This window comes from Pogona vitticeps, chromosome 6 (assembly GCF_051106095.1).
Source record: "Pogona vitticeps strain Pit_001003342236 chromosome 6, PviZW2.1, whole genome shotgun sequence".
Lineage (NCBI taxonomy): Eukaryota > Metazoa > Chordata > Lepidosauria > Squamata > Agamidae > Pogona > Pogona vitticeps.
Window position 1 is genome coordinate 17,380,866 of NC_135788.1, and position 24,932 is coordinate 17,405,797.

Genomic DNA, 24,932 nt, shown 5'->3' on the forward strand with positions numbered 1-24,932 from the left:
CGGAGAGAAATTTTCTCAGAAACATAGGTTTTGAGTGGTTTTCAGAAAGGATTTTAATGTTCCTAAAGTAATTTACTAACCCCCCCCCCGCTTCTTCCTGATAGTGCTGCTAATCATACATTATATTGTCTACTTTTGATTCCTTGTATGTTCTGAGAAAACAAGAGGTTTGAGGTAATGCCAGAGTCAATTAATCAATATACTCTTTATCTGTTTGAGCAATTCTTGTTTCTCTTTGTGGGTTTGTGGTTCATGGCTGACTTCCTGCAATTAAAAAAAAAAGATTTATGTTTTCTACTGAAACAAGCTCTTTGTCTATAATTGCAGCAGGAGGCAGAGTTAGCAATAGAAGAATATATATACAGCTCGAATTCCTTTAACTTCGGAGGAGCGTTTATGGTGGAATATGCATTGTAGAGTTCTCGTAGATTTTAATACATGTGGATTGGACCATAAAGCTGGTGCTCTTTCACTCCAAAAGTCGAAGCTGTAAAACAGGACGTTTATCATCTTGTCTGTGATACCAACAGAATCTTGTCTTTAAAGCAGATGAGTCGAGCAAAGTCAGAATGAAAAGATGTATTTTAATTAAAGGTTGTATGTATTAAGACCGCAGAATTAAAGAAGGAATGCAGCTAGGGGCTATAGATCAAAATCTGCAGGTACTTTCCAAACCTAGAGCGAAACTGGTATACTCAGACAAAAATAAGGAAAGCAGACTTCTAATGAACACTAAGCCCATGGCTGCTATCACCAATGTCTTTTTAGAAATTTTAAATTAAACTGATATTAGCTGAAGCACATTGCAATTTACATCAGATGACTTCCTAGCTATGCAGCTTACCAGACATCTGAGTAATATACCACACTGTTGGCAAATTGGCTGCAATATTTAGTTGGCATTATTTATTCACCTGGAGCAAGAACTGGCAAGCCACTCCAGTATCTTTGCCAAGAAAACTCCATGGACAGAAACAAAAGTCTAAAGGATATGACACTGGAAGATGAGCCCCTCAGGTCGGAAGGCATCAAACATGCTACTGAGGAAGAGCGGAGGACAAGTACAAGTAGCTCTAGAGCTAATGAAGTGGTTGGGCCAAAGCCAAAAGGATGCTCAGTGGAGGACGTGCCTGGAAGTGAAAGGAAAGTCTGATGCTGCGAAGAAAAATACTGCATAGGAACTTGGGATGTAAGATGTATGAACCTTGGTAAGCTGGATGTGGTCAAACAGGAGATGGCAAGAATAAACATTGACATATTGGGCGTCAGTGAACTAAAATGGACAAGAATGGGCGATTTCAATTCAAATGATTATCATATCTACTATTGTGAGCAAGAATCCTGTAGAAGAAATGGAGTAGCCCTCATAGTCAACAAAAGAGTGAAAAAAGCTATACTGGGATACAATCTCAAAAATGATAGAATGATTTCAATACGAATCCAAGGCAGACCTTTCAACAGTAATCCAAGTGTATGCACCAACCACTGATGCTAAAGAGGCTGAAACTGACCAGTTTTATGAAGACTTACAACACCTTCTAGAACTGATACCAAAGAAAGATGTTCTTCTCATTATAGGGGACTGGAATGCTAAAGTAGGAAGTCAAGAGATAAAAGGAACAACAGGTTTTACCTTGGAGTTCAAAACAAAGCAGGGCAAAGGCTAATAGAGTTTTGTCAAGAGAACAAGCTGGTCATCACAAACACTCTTTTCCAAAAACACAAGAGGTGACTCTATACATGGAAATCACCAGACGGGCAATATCAAAATCAGATTGATTATATTCTCTGCAGCCAAAGATGGAGAAGCTCTATACAGTCAGCAAAAACAAGACCTGGAGCTGATTGTGGCTCTGATCATCAGCTTCTCATAGCAAAATTCAAGCTTAAACTGAAGAGAGTAGGAAAAACCACTGGGCTAGTCAGGTATAATCTAAACCACATCCCTTATGAATACACAGTGGAAGTGAAGAACAGATTTAAGGAACTAGATTTGGTGGACAGAGTGCCTGAAGAACTATGGATGGAGGCTCATAACATTGTACAGGAGGCAGCAACAAAAACCATCCAAAATAAAAGGAAGGGCAAGAAAGCAAAGTGGCTATGCAACAAGGCATTACAAATAGCAGAGAAGAGAAGGGAAACAAAATGCAAGGGAGATAGGGAAAGTTACAGAAAATTGAACACAAACTTCCAAAGAATAGCAAGGAGAGACAAGAGGGCCTTCTTAAATGTACAGTGCAAAGAAATAGAGGAAAATAATCGAAAGGGAAAAACCAGAGATCTGTTCAAGAAAATTGGAGATGTTAAAGGAATCTTTTGTGCAAGGATGGACATGATAAAGGACAAAAATGGTAGGGACCTCACAGAAGCAAAATACATCAAGAGGAGGTGGCAAAAATACACAGAGGAATTATACCAGAAAGATTTGGATATCCCAGACAACCCAGATAATGTGGTTGCTGACCTTGAGCCAGACATAATGGAAAGTGAAGTTAAGTGGGCCTTAGAAAGCATGGCTAACAACAAGGCCAATGGAGGTGATGGCATTCCAGTCGAACTATTTAAAATCTTAAAAGATTATGCTGTTAAAGTGCTACACTCAATATGCTAGCAAGTTTGGAAAACTCAGCAGTGGCCAAAGGACTGGGAAAGATCAATCTACATCCCAATCCCAAAGAAGGGCAGTGCCAAAGAATGCTCCAATTGCACTCATTTCACACACTAGCAAGGTGATGCTCAAAATCAGACAAGGTAGACTTCAGCAGTATGTGGATCAAAAACTCTCAAAAGTACAAGCTGAATTTCGAAGGGGCAGAGGAACTAGAGACCAAATTGCAGACATGAGCTGGATTATGGAGAAAGCCAGAGAGTTCCAGAAAAACATCTGCATCTGCTTCATTGACTATGGAAAAGCCTTTGACTGTGTGGACCACAACAAACTATGGCAAGTTCTTAAAGAGTGCCTGACCACCTTATCTATCTCTTGAGAAATCTATATTTGGGACAGGAAGCAACAGTTAAAGCTGGCTATGGAACAACTGATTGGTTCAAAATTGGGAAAGGAGTACGACAAGGCTGTATATTGTCTCCCTGCTTATTTAACTTATATGCAGAATACACCATGCGAAAAGCTGGACTGGATGAATCCCAAACCGGAATTAAGATTGCCGGAAGAAATATCAACAACCTCTGATATGCAGATGATACCCTTCTGATGGCAGAAAGTGAGGAGGAATTAAAGAACCTCTTAATGAGGGTGAAAGAGGAGAGGGCAAAAAATGGTCTGAAGCTCAACATCAAAAAAACTAAGATCACGGCCACTGGTCCCATTGCCTCATGGCAAATAGAAGGGGAAGATATGGAGGCAGTGACAGATTTTACTTTCTTGGGCTCCGTGATCACTGAAGATGGTGACAGCAGCCATGAAATTAAAAGATGCTTGCTTCTTGGGAGGAAAGCGATGACAAACCTTGACAGCATCTTAAAAAGCAGAGACATCACCTTGTTGACAGAGGTCCTCATAGTCAAAGCTATGGTTTTATCTGTAGTGATGTATGGAAGTGAGAGCTGGACCATAAAGAAGGCTGACTGCCGAAGAATTGATGTTTTTGAATTGTGGTGCTGGACTGCAAAGAGAACAAACCTATCCATTTTGAAGGAAATCAACCCTGAATTTTTACTGGAAGGACAGATCCTGAAGCTGAGGCTCAAGTAAGTACTTTGGCCATCTGATGAGAAGAGAAGACTCCCTGGAAAACACCCTGATGTTGGGAAAGTGTGAAGGCAAGAGGAGAAGGGGATGACAGAGGACAAGATGGTTGGACAGTGTCATCGAAGCTGTCGACATGAATTTGACCCAACTCCGGGAGGCAGTGGAAGACCGGAGGGCCTGGTGTGCTCTGGTCCATGGAGTCACGAAGAGTCAGACACGACTTAATGACTAAACAACAACAACAACCAAATTATCTCCTATGGTCAAAATGTTTCTTTCAGATGAGTAAAATTTGAACTCAGGCCTGTTAGAAACCTGAACTAACATTATAACTGGTACTCCTCCTTGCCCTACAGAAGAAGAGTTACAAGGCCAATAAAATATGCTTATTTTACATTACAGATGGAGCAGAAAGATAAGGGCTTCAAGTAGACTCAACAGCCCCAGCTCTTGGAAATTTTGACCTCTTTTCTAAGGATGCTCAAAATAGTATCTTCATCCTGTGTGGTCTGAATTTGGTTTTCTTTGGCTGTCTATTGGGGGAGAGGTTTATCTACTTATAAACCGGGGATATGCAACCTTTCTAGCCTGGCAGGCCACTTTGGATGCTGGGGGGGGGGGCATTTACAGTGGTGCCTCGACTTACAAACGTCCCAATTTATGACCATTTCAAGTTATGATCATCTCTGGCTGCAAAATTTTGCTTCAACCTGTGCCCAGAGCTTCGAGTTAGAACCGAAAAAAGGCAGGAGGAAAAAGGGGGGAATTCAAATCGCTACGCGTTGGTAAGCAAAGAGGCTGCTCCTTTGTAGCTCTTTTGCCCCAACGGTTAGAGTGAGTGGGATCGGAGGCGGCTTCAGACTGCCTGGTAAGGTAAGGTGCTGCTTTCTGCTCTTTAAAAACTGTTCTGTGTGGGTTTTGCAGCTTGGTTTTGGGCTGGGTGGTGGGATTATGTTTCTATGTTGTGATGGGTCTTGTAGGGTTTGTTTGTTTGTTTGTTTTTTGGTTTTTCCCCCATTTGTGATGAGTCTTGGGGGGGTTGTTTGCTTTGGGGAGTTCCCCCCATTTCCGATGGGCCTTGGGGGCTTGTTTGCTTTTTGAGCTTTTCCCCCCATTTCCGTTGGGTCTTGGGGTGTTGCTTGCGTTTTGGTGTTTTTTCCCCATTTACGATGGGTCTTGGGGGGTTTGCTTGCTTTTGGGTTTTTTCCCATTTCCGATGGGTCTTGGGGGGTTTGTTTGCTTTTTGGTTCCCCTCATTTCCAATGGGTCTTGAGGGATTTGTTTGCTTTTTGGGTTTCCCCCCCATTTCCAATGTATCTTGCGGGGTTTGATTGCTTTTGGGTTTTTTCCCCATTTCTGATGGGTCTTGGGGGTTTGTTTGCTTTTTGGTCCCCCCATTTCCGATGGGTCTTGTGGGGTTTGGTTGCTTTTTGCTTTGCCTTTTTTGCATTTCCAATGGGTCTTGCACGCTTTGCTTGCTTCCCCCCCCCCCTTTGGTCGGAACAGATTAACCACGTTTCCAATGGGTCGTGCAGTGTTTTGTTTTGTTTTGGGGTTTTTGGTGATTTTTTTCTTTGGCTGGAACGGATTAATTGCATTTCAGTGTATTCCTATGGGAAATGATTCTTCGATTTACAACCATTTCAAGTTATGACCGGAGTTCCGGAAGCAATTAAGTTCGTAAGTCGAGGCACCACTGTATATATATACATGCATATGCATGCATGCACACAAATGCATATCCCAACAATTCTGAATCTTAACTGGAAAGAGTTTTGGACATTTATTTTCTCTCATGTACTGCCACTTGCAAAATGCATAAATCCAGTGCAACTTCATTAGCAGAATTTTTTTATCCTACTGGTGTCATGTTGGATCTAGGTCTAGAGGTACCCATCAGGGGCTGCACTTAAGGGGGCAGGTTGGATATCTGGGTTTTTTGGCTGCATTTTAGTAATCTTTCAAAGTGGTTTATAAATGTTTCCAAATGCCATGAGAGAGAGAGAGAGAGAGAGAGAGAGAGAGAGAGATTTGGTTGAAATAAGACTGTGTTCCTTAGTCACAGCATGTGCAATATTGTCCCTCTTCTGGTGTCTAGTCTTATGATGCGTAAAAATTCTACTGCATCACATGCTGAGAATTTAGAGAAAAAAATAGACATGTAGGAAAGCTCACAAAGAATGTCTGCTATGCAATGACATCTGAGATGAATGGAACTTACGCTTTGTTTTTGTTTTTGTTTTTATTACTATTACTATTATTTATTTATTTATTTTTATTTGTTTATTTGTTTATTTGTTTATTTGTTTATTTGTTTATTTGTTTATTTGTTTATTTATTTATTTATTTATTTATTTCATTTGTACCCCGCTTATCTGGTCTTACGACCACTCTAAGCGGCTTCCAATACAACATAAAGCAACAAATATCACAAAAATTATTACAGTGTTTTTGCACTGAAGAAGAGACCTGTGAAGTCTGTTTGCACACCATTTGGTCCATTGATATCAAATGACCAGTGTCCTCCAATGCAGCTCCACTGGCACAGTGAGAGTGATGTCACTGGAAGCAGCAGATTGCTGCTAAATAAAGTGTTCTCTTTTGTAACAAACATTTCAGTCCATATGCCACTTCGTCTCATTGTGTACCCCAGAATGTGGGAGCAAAAACTCCTTAATTTGTGGCAAGACACTACTGCTCATGACATGGTTCCACAAGAGATTACTGGCCACTGATACATTGTGAATGCCCTGCACTGGCCTTCAAGCTTGCATAAAAGTCTCCGTTTTTCTTCCTACCTCCCCCCCCCCTTGATTAAGTTCTGAATAGGGTGATCAGGTTAAGAGAGGCTGTTATTATTCAGATTTTTCAGATGTGATCAAAAATATGTTTCTTGCAAAAAAATTTTTTTTAATTTTAAATATTCAGTTCCTGACCCATGTAGCATTTCAAAAAGATGACAGAATATAATAGTACTAATGTGGTCACTTAGCTTCATATGTAGGAACCAGAACAAGTGACGCTGCTAAGGAGACTCTGGCAAGTTGGGGGGAAATGGGCACATGTTAAGTTAATTGTTCATAAGCTTTTAAAAATCTAATTAAATTACATTTATGTTGAAAGAGGGACCTTTTAATGTTTATATTAACTTTTAATTGGTGTTCAGATTTACATTGTAGCACTTAAAACCTTACCAGTCAGAATTAAAGTGAAAAATCTCATGCGGAACTTTGTTCCCTCTCTCCAACTCACCTTTGTTTTAAACGTTGGAGAGAAGAATACAGCTGCACCAAGTTTTCAAAACAGTTTTCATCCCAGCAAACTCTCTGTGTATGAATATGAAGGGCCAAATATTTAACGAATCAGCAATTTCTGACGTATATCGCTATCCGTTTTTTCATTCGTCCCCATGTCTTGTTGTTGTTGTTGTTTAATCGTTTAGTCATGTCTGACTCTTCCTGACCCCATGGACCAGAGCACGCCAGGCCCTCCTGTCTTCCACTGCCTTCTGGAGTTTGGTCAGATTCATGTTGGTCGCTTCGGTGATACTGTCCAACCATCTCATCCTCTGTCGTCCCCTTCTCCTCTTGCTCTCACTTTCCCAACATCAGGGTCTTTTCCAGGGAGTCTTCTCTTCTCATGAGAAGGCCAAAGTATTGGAACTAGCTACCAGGAATCACTAAGTAACTTGTTACTTCCAAGCTCTGTTCTTTAAATCCTAGGTTCCCAACCTTTGTTACTCGGATGTTTTTGAACTGCAGCTCCCAGAAACCCCAGCCAGCACAGTTGGTGGTGAAGGCTTCTGGGAGTTGCAGTCCACAACTCCTGAGTAAGCCAAGGTTGAGAACCAGTGCTTTAAATGATTCTCCACCAACAGCCATCTAATGGGCTTCTGCCTAAAGTAAAATATATAAAACTAGCATTCAAATTAGATTATATACATTTACGATTATTACAAGGTTCTAGATAGGATATGGTTTGTAGAACAAAATGGGAGTGTCCTGTCGGCCAGCACTTCAGATGTTGTCATAAATGCACAAATGAGACAAACCAATTATTACTTCTAATTTTGTTTTCTATTAACTTTTATCATCCTTTTTTAAAAAAATGTGTTTTACTGAAGAATAATAAAATACATTTTTTTAAAAAAATAAAGGTGAATTTCGTTGTATGGTATACTGTGTATATACTTACAATGACAATAAATTATATTATTATATTATTAAAACAAACTTAACAGTAAGAACACTGACTAATATATGAGAACAATTGTGTTGACAGGCATCAAATTAACAGCAGTATAAAAACAGGAAATCGAGATCCATGAGCAGTTAGAAGCCACAGAGAATAATGAGATTTGAAGTGCTGGGCTTTCTATTTTTTAAAAAAATGGATTCTATTTTAATCTTGATATGAGCTTCCTTGCTGTCGCAGGCACAATACACGGGGTTAATGCCCAGAATCTGACTCTCTCTTCATGGATTGAAAGGAAACTGAGTGTCAGTCCTGTGGTCCGATTGTGGGACAATGTGGAAATGCTGGGCCTTTTGAATGTTTGCATTTTTACATCACTGACATTACAGGCTATGTGAATTTATCCATGAGTCTTTGTACTGAAATAACAAGACAAAATTTAGTATCAAATTCTTGTGAGATACAGGCTGTCATAAACAGATGACGTCAGCATGCTAGCGTGAATAGCTCATAAACTAGACTGTAAGTAAGCGACTGAATGTTTTTGAATTACAGTACCCATCAGTCCTACCACGTGTAGCCAAAGGTGAAGGATTGTGAGAACTGGAATGTGAAAGCATCTGAAGGGTTGCAGTTTCCTTCTCCTGTGGGAAGCACAGGAGCCTCATGGCGCAGTGGTTAAACCGCTGTACTGCAGCCAAAACTGTGCTCATGACCCAGGGTTCAATCCCAGGTAGCGGCTCAAGGTTCACTCAGCCTTCTATCCGTCCGAGGTCAGTAAAATGAATACCCAGCTTGCTGGGGGGCGGGAATGTGTAGCCTGCATAATTAACTGGCAAACCACCCAGAGAGTGCTTTAAGTGCTATGGGGCAGTAAATAAGCAGCACACTTTGCTTTGCTTTTTGCAAAATGTTTGTTTGTGAACATTTGTCTCCAGGTTGCACTAATTAGTAGTAGGAACAATAACAGTAATAATGATACACCAGTAAGCGATATTTCTGGAAAGCATGCGGTTCTAAAATATGCTTGGAGTTTATGGAAATAATACTTCCATGCTTCATTAAATATGGTAATTGATATCTTCTTTCTGCCTTTCGAATAGGCGAAAAAAATGTATTTATGGGACTCCTCCTAGAAATTCTTCTCTTTTAATTGATCTTGTAATTGAAGCAAGGCACTGATCCCACACACTTCTGACAAATTTCTTCACCTTCTTTGAAGCAAAGTACCAACTAATGCGAAATCAAGCAGCAAATGTTATCCATATGTTTTTTTTTATTCCCTTTTATAACCGGGTCCCCATCCCGCCAAATAATAAGAACAATAAAAACAGCGGTAATAATATAAAGCTGTATCAAGCATGAAGCAAAACATTATACAAAGTCTATTAACATTTTTTAAATGAGTGTCTGTGTTAGACGAAATTTAAATATGTAATTTCTCCTTGAACATTAAAAAAAACCTGTGTTTATTGCAGGTATCATTTCTTTGTCTTATCTACGGATTGCCTCTATGTGGAAATCTTACTTTTTAGAGTTCATGTCGCAGAAATTCCCATTGCAGTCCCCAAAAAGTAACTTTTCCAGTCCCCTCCCCCCACTTAATTTTGCCAGCAATTCTTCCAAGGACTGCTTTGGCCAGATCATATGTCTCAGCTAAAGAGCTTTCTGACATTAGAGTGTTTTTTTTCCCCTGGGTTTTCCTTTACTCCCCACAGGGAATAGTACTTCAAGGACAACCTGCTTGTCCACTATCTGAACATGTGGAAAATCCACTCCTGGGTAGTAATGATTTTCAGATGGCCTGCTGTAGCTCACGAATTGTCCCAGGAGCAGCAGCCACTTCGCCACCTTGCCAAAGTGGAGCTGCGGAGAAAGCACCATATTTTCATTTGCATAGTGGCGAAATGTGCTACGTTGCACATACCTTACGGAGAATCATTTGATTCCAGCAAATGGAGTAGATTTTCCGGCAGGGACTTAAGCTTAGTGGACCATAATGTGTATCGCTGCCCCACCTTTTCATTCCAGCCTAGCTGCTAAAATTCTGGAAAAACTCTGGCTGTGCCAAATATCCTCAACGGCAATGGCAAAAGCATCCGAAATATTGTTCCACAAACGAATGATTTTCACATATTTTTGCTTTCAGCTATTGGGAAGAAGGAGGGGGAGACATGCCTCTCTGTCTCCCCCTCCCTCCCTGGCGAAGGCAGAATGGATTTTGAATTTCAAGTATTTTCTCTTGACTATTCCGCTTTGTGAGAAATGCACATTCTTTAAAATGAGCCCTCGCTGATTAATCTTTAATTAAACCCCACATTTTCTTTTAATTTTAAATGGTTCTACCTGGACTGTAATAACATGGAACATTAAAAAAAAATCAGATCCAAGATTGCTGAAGATACATTTTGTTCAGCTACTGAGCCTGCCGTTTGATTCCTACTTCTGTCAAACAGACTACAAATTGTTTCTGTGGGCAAAATCCATCGAGCACCTGAACCCCCAGTCAACCAAACCAGCAAGGTTGCTGTTCTAGACCTATTCCTCCTCTTGGGACTTATTCACGAATGACTTGTACTCTGTGTATTATCAAAAATGCAGTGCCTTTAAAATAATTGATGCTTAGCTTCTCTCCTCCGCGTTCCTTCAGTGTTTGCTTTTGTGAGCTGCTAAAGAGCAACTAACATGTTAGGAAAAGTGGGGTGGAAGAAAAACAAGTATGTGAGAGAAAGTAGGGAAAGTTATGGTAAAAATACAGATGTACTGTACAATTTGTAGTAGAGAAATGGAACTTGCCGGAGCCATATTGATTGAAGCTTGGAATAGGATTTACACTCAGCACGAATACGGGGGTGGTGATTCTTTTCCATTTGCCATACTAAGTTTCTAATGTTGTATTTATTTATGCTTTGGGCAGTGTTTTGCTTCTTTCTTTTATAGATCCTAAGGAACAGGGTAAGTGAGGAGAAAGTTCCCCATTTGGTTCAGTTTGCCTTTTATTTTAGCAATATAAAGGAATGTGGAAGCCTGAATATTTATACCCAGAGCCTGGTCATGAGTATCATTGTGCTTGTGATTTTTATTACTGTTTTGAATTTTTTGATATTTTAGAACAAGGTTAAAACAAAACACAAGTAACAAAGTTTTATTCTGCATTTTTTCCCTCCAAAAATGAGCTGGACTTTAGGTTAAATATCTTTAATATTTACTACCAAACATGCTTCATATTTATGCTGCCGTCTAATAAATTGATCAATGAGGTAAGGGTACCGTGTTGCTTTCTTTTAGCAAATCAAGACTGCCATATTTTATAAACTACTCACTAATTGTGTAACACTCTCTTATTTTACATGAAAGTGTGTGGGTGTCTTTTGTTTAAAAAAAATTGAAATGCAATTTGGCATTGGATAACTTGATGGAGCACACAGTTGTTTCACTCAAATGAGCAGTGGAGGAGCAAATGAAAGTAGTCAGTGCAGTTACCCTACATGGAACGATGAAGTACTAAGAAATTATTCCATACGCAGACAAGATATTTCACGACATTCTCAACAAGAGAAGAAAATGAGAACAAATATTGCACAAAATAAGCAAAGTTGTGCAAATAATATAAATAATGCCAACGGTACCATATGGTCACAGTCACTGATTTGTTGTGGACTTTTAAGGATCAGAAACTTTGGATGTGTTGTCTGCATCTGTTAAATCAACCAGTCAATTGTTCTCTGTTTGCTGGCATGCGCATATCTTGCTTTTCAATAATTTTGCAGAGCGACCATTTACACTCGTTATGCAGACCTTGACTGCTTGTCTCGCTTTTCACTTGGAGGCATGAAAAACTTGGAGATCTTGATAGTTCCTCCTTGAAGAGTCTCGTCAAGGCAGCTTAAATCTATGAGAAGAAAGAATTTAGGAAATATCTTTGTACATCGCTAAAACTGACTGATTTCTCCTGCACCCTGCCCAGTGTCGTTCTGTGGTGGAACAGAGCAGGATTTTGACAGGAAAGCTAAGCAGGACTTCACATAACCTAGAACCTGCAGTATTACCAGCAGACTATGTTTGTGGAAATGTTATACGCCCTTCTTCTTTTGCAGCTCTCCCCAGCTTTTGCTACGGATTTATGCATTGATACAAATATTGGCAGGACAGTTTTTAAATGTGAAAAAACTAAAGTGACACAATCATATTTTCCAAACCAAAAAGAGACCTGAATTGGAAGGAAGAATATAAATGCCTGCTTTTTATTTTCTTTCATATATTTTTATTTGTTTTATAACCCTGCACACAATACACACTGAAAAAGAGCAAAACAGATGGAGAAGATCACAGGGGCATTGGATATCCTTGATTTCACAGAAATGGCTCCTAGACAAAAGCCCCATTGAAGACAATTTCATAAAAAATAAGGGAGACTATCAGACGTTCGCACAGACAGTATATGGCGCTAGTCAAACTCAGCTTTCTTAATATTTATTATTTTTTAATTGATTTACAATGGTTATAGATCACCCAGTTTAGTGAAATCACCCCTTGGGGTGGTTTACATAACATAAAGCAAACCATACAACCGCATTTAAAAACAATCAGAGGAAATAACCTCAGTAACCTAATCAACTGATATTAAGAGAAACAGCAACTCCTGTCATTAATAATTTGAACCAAATTACAGAGCCATAACAAAATAAACAGATATATAATATACCCCAGATAATAGATAACATATAATAAAATACTATCAAATCGAAACCACGGATACAAGTCATGAAATTTAACACTGAATGTTGCCATCAGCCTCCCTAAACAATTCTGTCTTTCATGATCTTCTGAAAGACTGAAGGGAGGAAGACCATCATAGTTCTGAAGAACGTTTGTTCCACAACCAGAGCGCCATTGATGAAAACACCCAATTCCAAGTGATGGTTTTCTTTATTGAAATACCCTCGGTAACAAAGCCTGAGATGAATGGTTGGACTGGGAGATATTTTTGGGGAGAAGCCCTCCAACAAGTAATGAACTCTCAGATGGTTCAGGGCTTTATAAGTCATACGTAACACCTTAAATCTGGCACAGGAATAGAAATCTAACAGTGAATTACTGGAGAAAATGTGGTGGGCTTGGAATATATGTGTGTACTTCAGTGTCCGATCACAGGCAGGCTAAGACCTTGGATTTCTCCATAATTTTAATGCACACATCTGTCTTCTGTTCCAAGGAAGGAAACCTCCCTGGAAACTGTCTGGAGAGGTTTTATCTCTGGACGTTAAAATTGTACACAATCGTACTCTGCACATATTCTGTCACTGCATAAATAACATGTCTCTTAATGCGCTCCCTCACTGGCTACAGCAGGAATGGCAAGCCACGTGCAGAGAACTTCTGCAGGGGCCACGGAACCTCAGCAGGCAATAAGCTCCCTACACTTTGCCTCCCAGACTACTAGCAATGTAAAGGCTTGCCTGTGTTCGCTTTGTAGGATCTGAAACATGGCAAGTCATTTCCGGGCACTCTTGATAGATTTCACACTGGCAAAAATGGTGTTTATACGGAATTACTTTTGGGGGCACTGTTGTAAAATTGTGTAATTTGTACAGTTCAACAGATCGTGTTTATTGCCACAAAATAGAGTGAGTTACACTTTAAGAATTTGAAACAGTAGATGGGTTGTTTGTGACTTTTGTAGCAATCATCCAGTCCTTCTGTGCTTGTTTGTTCCTGAAAAGGAGGGGAAGTAGTGACATTTTGTGCAAATTATGGAGAGAAAAGAGCTCAGCCTCTTTCTCTCAGCTAGTGGCAAGCAGTCTCATAGGGCTTTGGAATTCCTTGTTCAGGTCTCCTGTCATCTTGGGTAAAGGAACTTAGGGGGTATTCTTTCAATTCTTTTCTATGTGCTACAACAGTGGGTGTTGAGAGCGGCCTTGTTTCACACCATATGCATCCCTTGTTTTTCTTCATTATCTTTGATTCTGCGATGGATAAAGCCAAATTTCTTACGGAATGCTGGAGACCAACAGTGTCAGGTGGACTTCAGTACATCTCCCGGTCCTTTGTGAGGTGGAATAGTTGGGGGGAAAAAAGTCATCTGAGCAAATAGGTTACAAGTTAAGTGTGACAGGAGAAGGAAAGATGAAACAATAGGAGAGGAGTAAGACCACTTTGGCAAGCAAGAGGAGGGAAGAGGAGGAAAAACAATGTAAAATAAGAATTTCCTGGCTTAGAATAGCAGGTGACCAACTATTCTGCCCCATATGGGGAGAACAAGTCAAGATGCATCCAGAATGAATGTCTGCGCTTCACATAAATAAAGCTGAGTTAGGAACTCCCTGAATCAAGAAATTTGCAATGGCAAAGCAATTTCCACAGAAGGGTATAATAGTGGGGTGAAAGGATACCAGTAATTTCCAGCTGATAATGCCAGCTTTATCTTCACCTGTTTTGTTGTTGTTCATTTGTTTATTAAAATATTTCTAACCCTCCCCCCACCCCACCCCCGGTATCAGCAGATCTGAGGATAAGTACCATCAATGGAATCGATGCAATCATAATCACAGTTCAGCAGTAGCAGTAGGCATCCTTCAGTCTCGAGAGACTATGGTAACGTGCTCTGTATGGAGGTCTTGGAACAGCGTCTAGTGTGGCTGAGAAGGCCAATTCGAGAGTAACAATCTTTTTCACATTGAAGACAAATACAATCTGTCGCCTAGATACAATACAAGCCGCCTAGAGTGGTCGTAATTGACTAGATAGATGGGATATAAATCCAATAAATAAAATAAAATAAATAAATAATAAATGTCCCCTGTCCAGCTCCCTGGTTTTGCTTGTCTCGGGACTGCCTCTTTTCCTTGGCCTGCTGCACAAGTGTCTCTTCAAATTGGGAGAGGCCATGATGCACCGCCTGCCTCCAGGCTGAACGCTCAGACGTCAGGGTTTCCCATCTGTGGAGGTCCGTTCCTAAGGCCTTCAGATCCCACTTGCAGATGTCCTTGTATCGCAGCTGTGATCTCCTTCTGGGGCGGTTTCCCTGCACTAATTCTCCATACAGGAGATCTTTTGGAATCCGACCATCAGCCATTCTCACGACATGCCCAAGCCAACGTAGCCATCACAGTTCAACAATTAAGACTTAAAGACAAATTTTGAGGCTAGTGGGCTTCAGCCATGAGTGGCTCATGAAGGAGGAAGCCACTGCCCTACACATTTGGAAGTGAGACAGTCCCACCACTCAAACCATGAGCTGCCTTAGGCTTCAACATGTTCAGGCCTCTCAGGGTAGAAAGTCTGGGAATCAGTGTGCAAGAGTTACTTCCTGCCCAAACATGCTAAGGGGCCAAGAGACTCGCTCTCCCCAGCCTGTGGCCAGTAATGGCACGAGGAGAATCTAGTCCAAATCTAGTCAACTAAGTAATCATATACCTGTGTAAAATCTGCTAAAAGAACATGTCTAATAAACATGAAGTACCCTTAACATACCAGCACCATTTTCTTTTTAGCTACCTTTTTAGATAGGCCTCTTAATTTTGGAATCATGCTTGCTGCCACTGAAGCATATATTATTTTGAGCAACACACTTGGCATGTTAATATCTGGCAAAGTAATCGGGCTAGCTTGTTTTTACTTCTTTTTTCTTTTCTTTTTTGATGAGTTTAGGATTTGGGGAGGGGGTTGTTTCTGTTTTTTTGCTTTCAGGGGGAGGGTATATTCTGTAAAAGACCAAAACAATGTATTAACTTTCATTTTTAGGATCATTTGTTGTATAAAGTACAAATGGCAAAAACTGGCTCATGACATATGGAGAGGACATTTAATTACCATATTTGCCAGGACTTTTTTGCCCTGAAAAACATGCCTCCAATTGGGAGGGTCGTCTTATACACCGGGTGCACCCAGAGCGGGCAGCATGTAGCGCAAGGAGGAAAGAGGAGAGGTGAATGAGGAGGAGGAGGAGGAAGAAGAGGAGGAGGTGGAGGAGGCGTCTCTTCTCCCGAGGAGGCAGCGGGCGGCTCTGGCTCTCAGGTGCCGCATGGCCCAGCAGGAAGCAGCATGGAGAGGCGAGCCCAGCCCTGGAAGCGGGCGGAGCTCGATCCCCACCGGCTCAGTCACTTCCTCACACAGTTGCCCTCACGGAAAGCAGCAGCAGCGCCACCTCCTTCTTCCCTGTGACCTACCACCATGTTGTCTGGGCAGAGAGAAGCTGGCAAGCAAACGGCGCCTGCGACAAGCCAGCGCCGCCCTGCTCTTCGCCAGTGCCGCCGCCACGCCGGGCTCCTGAGGAGACTTCCTGAGGCCGGGCGAGCGAGCAGCCGCTGGCCTCTGCCTCAGGTCAGCTGGTAGCCCGCCTCAGAAACTTGCTTTCCTTCTCCTCCCTCTTTGGCCCCTCCGGCGGGGTAAAAGGCAGAGGGAGGGGGTAGTCTTATACGGTAAGTATATAACAAACACTATATTTTGAGTGGAAATGTTGGGGTCGTCTTATACGCCCAGTCGTCTTATACGCCAGCAAATACGGTAGGTCTGGTTTCAAATGTGTTTTTCCTTTCCCTCTGAAATGGTTTTTCAGTTTGACAAGCATTGTGGCTATAGACGGTGGGCAAAGTGGAAGCGTACTGCATACATGTGCCGTCTGTCCTATCCCCCCCCCCCCAAAAAAAAATAATGACATGAAAATGGCAAATTGCAACCCAGTAAGTCTTAGACAGAAGTGTGGTTGGCTCTTTAAGTGCTACTATGGGAACCTTCTAAGGCTGAAAATAACATTTCTGGGGGCGGGGAATCAGAAATGACGGAAAGGCTATTTCCTATTTCCAAAATACTTTGAAAGGTCCTGAAGACCATGGAATGTCTAATAAATGGCCACTAACACACCCATAATGGCTACTGAGGTTATGATTGGTCATTTCTATGAGGATGGGTGGGTTTAAAGGGGTGATGTCACAGAGGCAGGGCAGGCAAAGGCGAAGAGGGAATAATTTTTTTTCAAGGCTTTCCATCACTGTTGCCAGGATTTCTAAAAACAGAAAGGAGGCTTGTAGCCACCATGCCCGTGTGCTGTATTCCCTGTTTGGCTCCAAATGGCATCCTGGGTCCAGCAGTAACATGCCAAAAAGCCAAGGCAGGAGGAAATGAGCGAGTGGGTGTGTAAACGTCTGTTTATCATGGCATTTGGACAAAAAACCACAACTTCACACTGATTCTATGAGCCTTGGTGCCAGCTGGTAGCGGATGGAGATGGGAGCCAAATCTCAGAGATAAGAATCAGATTATCTCCTCTGTCCGTTCTGCCTCCCTGAGAGACCCACTCCTGCCTGGAGACTCAGAGAAACACAAAAATTCCCTGAAATTTCATCTGGAACCCTAAAACCTGGCAGTCCTAACTACTGGAGACACATTCTGGACAGCATATGCTCTGAGTCAGAGCCACAACTAGCAGTTCTTACATTCTTGTGAAGATTGCATCTTTAAATCCAATCTGGTGGGGAAAGGTACACTATTATCTTGTTCTTAGATTACTGGGTTCTTGCACAGAATCCCAGCTTTCCATGCTTTGTTCTGGCACAACACCCCGTTTCTTATATCCCTAAGCAAAAATCGAATGTATGGTCAAGTTCATGTAATACAGTTCACATCAGCCTTCACTAATAAGAGATACTGTAGACACAGTCACATTCCTGGTGCATACGTAAATATAAAACAAACAAAAAAATAGACAGGAATTCTAATAATACAGATATACAGAGAGAAATCCATATAATACTTAATTTGGTTCATCTTTTTTCTTGAAAGTGCAGGGTATGATTCGAGAGGTTGTTCAGATCTGTTATACTCAGCATCTGTTCTGCTACTGTACTGATTTTGAGATCTGAATAGGTTGGCATTAGGGCTGTTCCACTTTAAAAAAAATCCAAATCCCAGAATTCTCCAAAAAACTCTTCATGCTAAATTTTGAGAGTTCCTGCCCACAGACATACACCTACATTTCATTCCCCAGGAACAAGCCCTATGTTACTGGCTATCTTGGGTCTACTTGCTATACAAAAAGGAAACTCTGCTTCCTGTGAGATCTAGGTCTTTGTAGGGATGTGGTTTTGCTACCCACTAGGGTTTATATAGGGCACCTACAAAGAACTACACATCCCTCAAAGACCTTCCAGGAAGCACTGGGACTGTTTCCTTTTTGTACAGGAAGTAGGCCTAGAAGATATATTTTAAAATGGCATACCTCAGGCATCATACCACCACTTTTGGGGAGAAAGACAATAAATAAATAAATAAATAAATAAATAAATAAATAAATAAATAAATAAATAAATAAATAAATAAATAAATAAATAAATTTTAGCTGCCTGCTAATTTTGGTTGCCAACCCTAGGAACTACATTATTAGACAACGGTCCACTTGACCTTCCTATACATAGCATGAATCAATGTATAATTCTTTCCCAGTCCAGTGCCCTCCAAATGTTATTGGCAATCGTTCCCATCATCCCTGACTGTTGGCCATGTTGGCTATAGCTGATGAGAGTTGTAGCCCAGAACATCTGAACAGCAGGAGCATGGGGAAAGCTGCTGTGTACAAATTAACACTGGCCAGTTTCTATTCATAAGGCAGCTGGCAATCCCCAGCACTAGCATGCTTCAAAGCAACATCTGCTTGGTATGAAGAGAACTCTTCGTTTGCATTATATCATCCATGTGTGCAAGATGTATATGCTATTTTTTCCCTGTGTAAATATCCGCCGGCAAGAGTAAACAAGTTTCTGCTCAAAATACATGTATTTTGGAATTAACACGCAGCCAGGCACATTTCTTTCAGTTCTAATCATTAGCACAGGTTTTATTCTAGGCTGTGTTCTCCAGAGATAGCTGACTAATTTATAGTTGCTTGAGGTTTGTTAGGCTACAGAGGCTTCTCTTTAGAAAAGAGTGGAAGTTAATGCTCTTGTGACATTATATTCTGTTTACTTTGCAGTTTTTTGGGTTGGAGCCCACAAAAGCAATTGGGAGACATTCTCTTGGTATTTGCTAGGCCGAGGCCCAAATTCTGGGGGCCACCATCTTTCACCAGTGTGTGATACAATGCCCCTAAACAAAGAACTATTATTTACAATGAACGCACGTACTGTAAAAGTTATGAAGGTCACAGAAGCCAATCTTTTTGTTCAGTGAAAATATTTATGCTCCAATCCCCCCAAACGTTATGAATCATTTTTGGTGTTTTAAGGTCAGGATGTGGAGTAAATTATTCCAAAAGTTATAGTAGCCAAATATTATTCTCTCCAAAGGTTTGTGTAATATCTGTTTATCTGTGGTCAGATGACTGCCATGTATAATTAGAGGCAGACTTTGTCAAGTTACAACTGCGTCAACACAGCTGAGCTTAAACATGTTGAAGATATTGGTCTCTGTGTTTTTGCCTGAGCTACTAAATTGCTGAAAGCATTTATGAAGGTTCAATAAATTCAGAGCTTGGAAGTAATGTGGTACATGTAACAATGTTATCTATAGCACATGACTTTGAGTACAGCAAGAACATAACAACATTATTTTTGCAAAATCACATAACGACTGGTAAGGTAATGACATGTCCTCATTACATCCAAAATGTTAGCAGGGCCTTTTTGTCCATTTTCCTATTTCTAACTACTCTATTTTTTGCTCCATAAGACACACTTCCCCCCCACAAATAGTGGGGGAGAAAGTATGTGCGTCTTATGGAACGAATACAGTAAAAAAGGAGTTCAACCACCACCACCCAGAAGCCCCTCACTGCCATGCTGAGAGGCCTCTGAACTGGCACCAGAGACTGCTTGCTATTTGGACTTCACCATTCTGCACTGCTGGCTTTCTAGGATCGCTTCCTAGAGCCCACCTGGAAAACCAGCAAGGCCAACAGGCCTATGGCAGCAGGCAGTGAAAACAGCCAAGGACAAAAGGGGAAAGAGTAATTCTAGAAAACCAGGGGAAGCCACAAACACAGTCTCCCACTTAGGCAGTTGATTTTCCCACATTTGGGGAAATCACAGAAGTCAGCACATCCAAAGTGCAATAGATGAGCCTCACCCTGGGAAAGCCACTTTGATGATCATGGTATCTCTCCTGCCAGGTATGAATTGGAATGGCCTCTGAACCTCCTGCCCCTTTCTGTGCTCTGTCCCCCAAAGGCATGGTAACCCCCCCCGGCTGCACCTCCTGATTAGAACAGGGCTGCACAGCCCCAGTCCTGAAAGAGGCCAAGAGAGCTACTCAGTCTTTTGGGGTGCCCCACAGGACCCCCATCAGGGGCTGGATGTTCCTCCCACAATCCTCCAGTGCACAGATATTAGCATGCCTAATATGCGGGGAAGGCAGGGAAAGCGGGGAAATTCAAACTTTCAGTTAGTGAAGAGGCTGCTTGTCTGCTTCCTTGCTAGTCCAAGCAGTTAGAGAGCTGGGAGAGAGACCTGGGACTGCCTAGCATTGTCATTTTAAAATGTAAAATTTAGTTTAAAAGCTGTTTGTTTGGGTTGGCACTTGGGTGAAAAGGTGCTCCGTTTGAATTGAAACCTGCTTGTGTAGAAACATGCATACTTGCTTTAAAAGCTGCCTAGGAAGTGTTCAGACCAGCGCCGATCAGCTGTTAGGTGGGGAGAGGGGAGGGGAAAGGAGCAGGCGCAGAAGAGCACAAAATGGCTGCCGGCTGCCTGCTGGCTTTTAGCTGTTTGGGGCTCTTTTTTGGCTGTTCTGGGGTCTACCAAGGCACTGTGAAGAGCAAGGCTCAGTCTACAGTACCTGGTAAGTGACTTTCTTTTAAGTTTTTTAAAGTTTCTGACCTTCCTCCCCCATAAAAATGCATTAATTAATTTTCAATGCATTTCTATGGGAAATTTGGATTCAACTTGCAAACTTTTCAACTAGTTCTGGGCATGTAATAGAGAATGTATTTCCAAAGGGTGTTGCAGCAAGGAAACTAACTGTGCCTCGTGACTTCTAACTGGATTACAGTACCTGCTTCCTGATTTCAGCCACTATAGTTTGTATTCAGTTTTTTTGGCTCATCAAGAACATTGTTCATGGCTTTGTGTGGCCTAACCTGTTGTGCCTTGCATGCTATAAACGTTCAATTATGTCAGAAAATGGAGATTTGGTCTTATGTTGAGCATGTGCTACTGCTGGTGAATGGGATCAGGTTAAGCTTTGTGTTGCTGTTCTTTTGCATAACCTAAAGTAAATAAAGAAAACCAGCTGTTAAATAGTTTAATTCCACTATTTATCCTCCACACAACTACAAGGGACCTCTCAATGCAGTGCCAAATCAGACAAACCATTTCTAACTTAATATAGGCTTGAGCTGTAGCTGGGCAGAGTTGCACAACAATCTCATCTGTCATTGAGACATTTCTATAAGAATGGGGAGGAGGTGGATGAAAGGAATTGTAAAATATAGGTAGAATGGTATAGGTCTTATCACTGCCTGATAATGGTCTATATTAATGCCACTGTTGACTGCTGTTCATTTTACATGGTTCAAATGTTATTCTGTTATAGTTTATTAAATATTTTATTACACTATTTGGTTCAGAATATATTTTCCCTGTGTTCCTCCTCTGAAAATTAGGTGCGTCTTAAGGTCAGGTGCATCTTATGGAGCAAAAATATGGTATATTTTTGTTAAAAAATACGTAATAAAAAGTAACAAAAATAACATATTGAATGGGTTACTGTTAATGTATTATTCTAAAAAAAGTAACTTCTGATGTCTTACTTATTTTAAAAAGCCCTTATATGTCCATTATGGAGGCCTAACCAACTGGAAGTGAACTCTCCAAGCTATCCTCTGATTAATTTATACAATATGAATGCTTTCCTCAAAATTTGCATGCTCTTTGATCTTGTCTTCCAAGCCAGAGTTGAGAAGGATATTGCTCTTAGACTTTCAATATTCCTCTGTTCAGTAAAACAAGGTTGCCCCTTGTGCACGAGAAAAGCAGCCATTCTCAACAAGGGCCCTACCATGTTTGAAGGGGGCCACAGGCTAGAAACAATTCTTCACATACCACCTGATAAGGTTTGTTATCCAATTTATACAGTCCTGTTTCTTCCATTGTGAATTCCACCACTGTCCTCTCCATTGCAGGAGACCACTTCTGTCACAAGGAGGAAAATATATAAGAGATGACAATGTCCATGTAACATTTTGTTGTGCAACCATAGTCTTGTCCACTCTGATGTAGCCCCCACTAAGTTCAATGGAACTTCAGTGGTTTAGGATAAGATTTGGGGCATCTTTTCAGCCTAACAATCATGTTTACCTAACAGCAGGCCATTTTAATGGCTGCTCTGATGGTCTCTCTTCCTCCTTTTTCACACATATACACAAGGGAAGGGATTATGAACAGGGGAGGCACCTTGGTATCTTGACGTTGTCAGTAATCTCATAAAGTTCAGAAAATTATGTAAAACAAAGCAAGACAAGGCAAAACTAACAAGTAGATCAGTGGTGGAACTGGCACAGAGATGGGAAATTTTGTGAGCTGTTATCCCAACAATATTAAGTTCCGACACAAGGTCTCCCTTTCCATGTACCAGTTTTTCCTAATATTCAGCCCTACCTGTGGGTGCCGTTGAAAGTTGTTGCTTTTTTACAGCAACTCCTAGAATTCCCGCACCTGGAATCCATCCCAGAATCACTAATGCAGGATTCTAGGAGTTGTAATCCAAAAGGGAACTTTTCCAAACTCTGTCCCAGGATAAAGAAGCCTAAACCTAAGCAAATTTATGGAAGTGGTGGTGAGTGATAAGTGCCTGACAATTATGTATTGTAGAGCAGTACATAATTGGGCCTCCAAATGTTCTTGGACTACAACTCCCAGAAGCCTACCAACACGTCTGCTGGCCAGGATTTCTGGGAGTTGAAGTCCAAGAACGTCTGGAGGCCCAAGGTTGGGAACCACTGTTGTAGAGGACTGCATTTCGACTCTGTAGTCAGTACTGTTAGAGAGAGAAAATAAGTGATAAACACTTAAAATCTGCACTGTCTATATTCATGACCAGAAGGGCGATATGAAAAAAAACCCTCAGTATTCAATTCAACACATCTGAGAAGAATTGTTGGTTCAAATACGGGTTCCACCATCCTTTGCTGTTATTTATCAAAAGCAGTTCCACGAGTCTCACCTAAGCATAAAATGCTTTTTTGTACAATTTCTCTGCTACAAGTACTGTTGTATCACATGCCTCGCATGCATCGTGTCCTTTTCAGTAACGCACAGATTTCATTTCAAGACCACATCACTTCTGCGTGGAGTCCTGGAGAGAACAAACACCTCTCTCTTTTTTGCAGTCACTCCAACATGTAAAATGTCTACAATTAGTCAATGTCAGAGAAGTCAATCATTAGAAATATTTACAGCCCATTTACTACAAACGGGGATGTCTAGACAATGAAATTTGGAATGAATAAAAACCGAGTAAGAAAGGTGACTGGTAGCTACTAACCCCCTCAAGTGACATTTTGGCCCAGTGGAAGAAAATATGTCATGACTCTTTCTTCCCCCTGCCTGACTTTGAATCTACTCCAGTAGAACCCCATCTGCAATGGTCATTATCTGTGAAAGAGGTATGTACATGTGTGTGTATGTACGTACACACACATCCACATATCTATACATATATAAATTACATGCTGTGCTTTGCAAGTTGCATTTTATTTGATTTCTTTGTATTTTTTCTTTCCTTTTCCTTTTTGGGGGGGGGGGTTCATCTGGGAAGCAATCCAAGACAGAGTTAAGCATGCATAAACCCTGTATTTCTGGAAACTTCGTTGTGTGCATATTAGATGGGGTCCCTGATTTATTTTATTTTTTTGAACTGGCACTTTTCAATAATGTTTTTCTTTTTAGTGTGAGAGAGAAGCAGGGTAAGAAGGATAATTTCCCCTCCTCTTGCAACTTGTTTGCATGGAGAATGTTTACACCCAAAGCAGCTAGTGCATCTGAATCTTCTACTGCTGTAGGGGTTGAAATATAATTTAGAAACCTACCATTTGTCCATGTAATTTAAAACAAAATTAAAAAGAAAAACTGAGATTTGTTTTGGTAGTTTTTATCCTGGCGGCACTTACTTTAAATTTCTTCCATTCTCCTGGTCTACTTCTAGAATTCAAATGTTTCCAGTGATAATTTTCTAAAATAACGCAGAAGGGGAAAACGTGACTTTTATATGGGCTGTCATGAATCAAGGAAGTGGCCACTTATTATGCCTCTTAATTTTTTAAAAAATAATATTTTTATTGCTCTTTTATTCCAGCTAGTTAGTAGAATAGAAGGAAGATACACGCACCACTAGTTAGTACACTGGTGAAAACAAAATGCAGAACTGGTGGAAGGCCCTCCTAGTGCTAGTAATACGTTAAACAAAGTTATGTGAAGGTGGTTTGAGCTTCTGAGTTCATCAGGCAAAGTGGTAAAAACCATTTCAAAAATACCAGAGTTGCTTGCTTGTTGAAAGCTGCATGTGACAGAGAGATATTAAGAGACCTAGGATCCTGCTTCTGGAATTATATGTGGATTGACTAGCAAGAACAAAGAATTCCAACCAAATTTTGCCCCTCCCCTTTCGTCTTTGGAAATCTTTTTTCCACAGGCTTTCTAGTACATACTTTCCCCAAGTTGCCTCACTTCAACAAACATCCTAGACGCTATATGTCCCGGGCCTGCTGGTACCTGGAGTGCCACTGAGTATACTTACGACAGGGTTCCAGGTATGAAGAAGCAGGGCAAATGTGATTCCCAGGGCACCTTGTATCTGTGTTAAAGACTCAGGTATTTGGTAAAATTACAGGTACCAGAATTCTTGATAATTAGGATGTTGTTGGCAAGGTTTAAGGTGCCAAGGAGCAAGCCAGCCCTTATTCTGTCCCTGGTTGACAGAGCAGCAGGCAGAGGTCCAGAACTCAGGGAAGGTTTCAGAATTCCTTGCGGCCACAATGATGCAAGTGGCAGAGCTCTGAGGGTTACTTTTTAGACAACAGTTGTCAGAATCCCACAAC

The 24,932-nt window shown here is 41.0% G+C and overlaps 1 protein-coding gene and 1 pseudogene across 3 annotated transcripts in view; one reads left to right on the forward strand and one right to left on the reverse strand.

The window, feature by feature from the left end:
* Positions 1-24,932, forward strand: part of MKX (mohawk homeobox) — a 76,707-nt gene that overhangs the window by 33,015 nt on the left and 18,760 nt on the right. The gene's annotated exons all lie outside the window — the stretch shown is intronic.
* On the reverse strand, positions 19,863-20,017 carry LOC140701507 (U1 spliceosomal RNA; annotated as a pseudogene).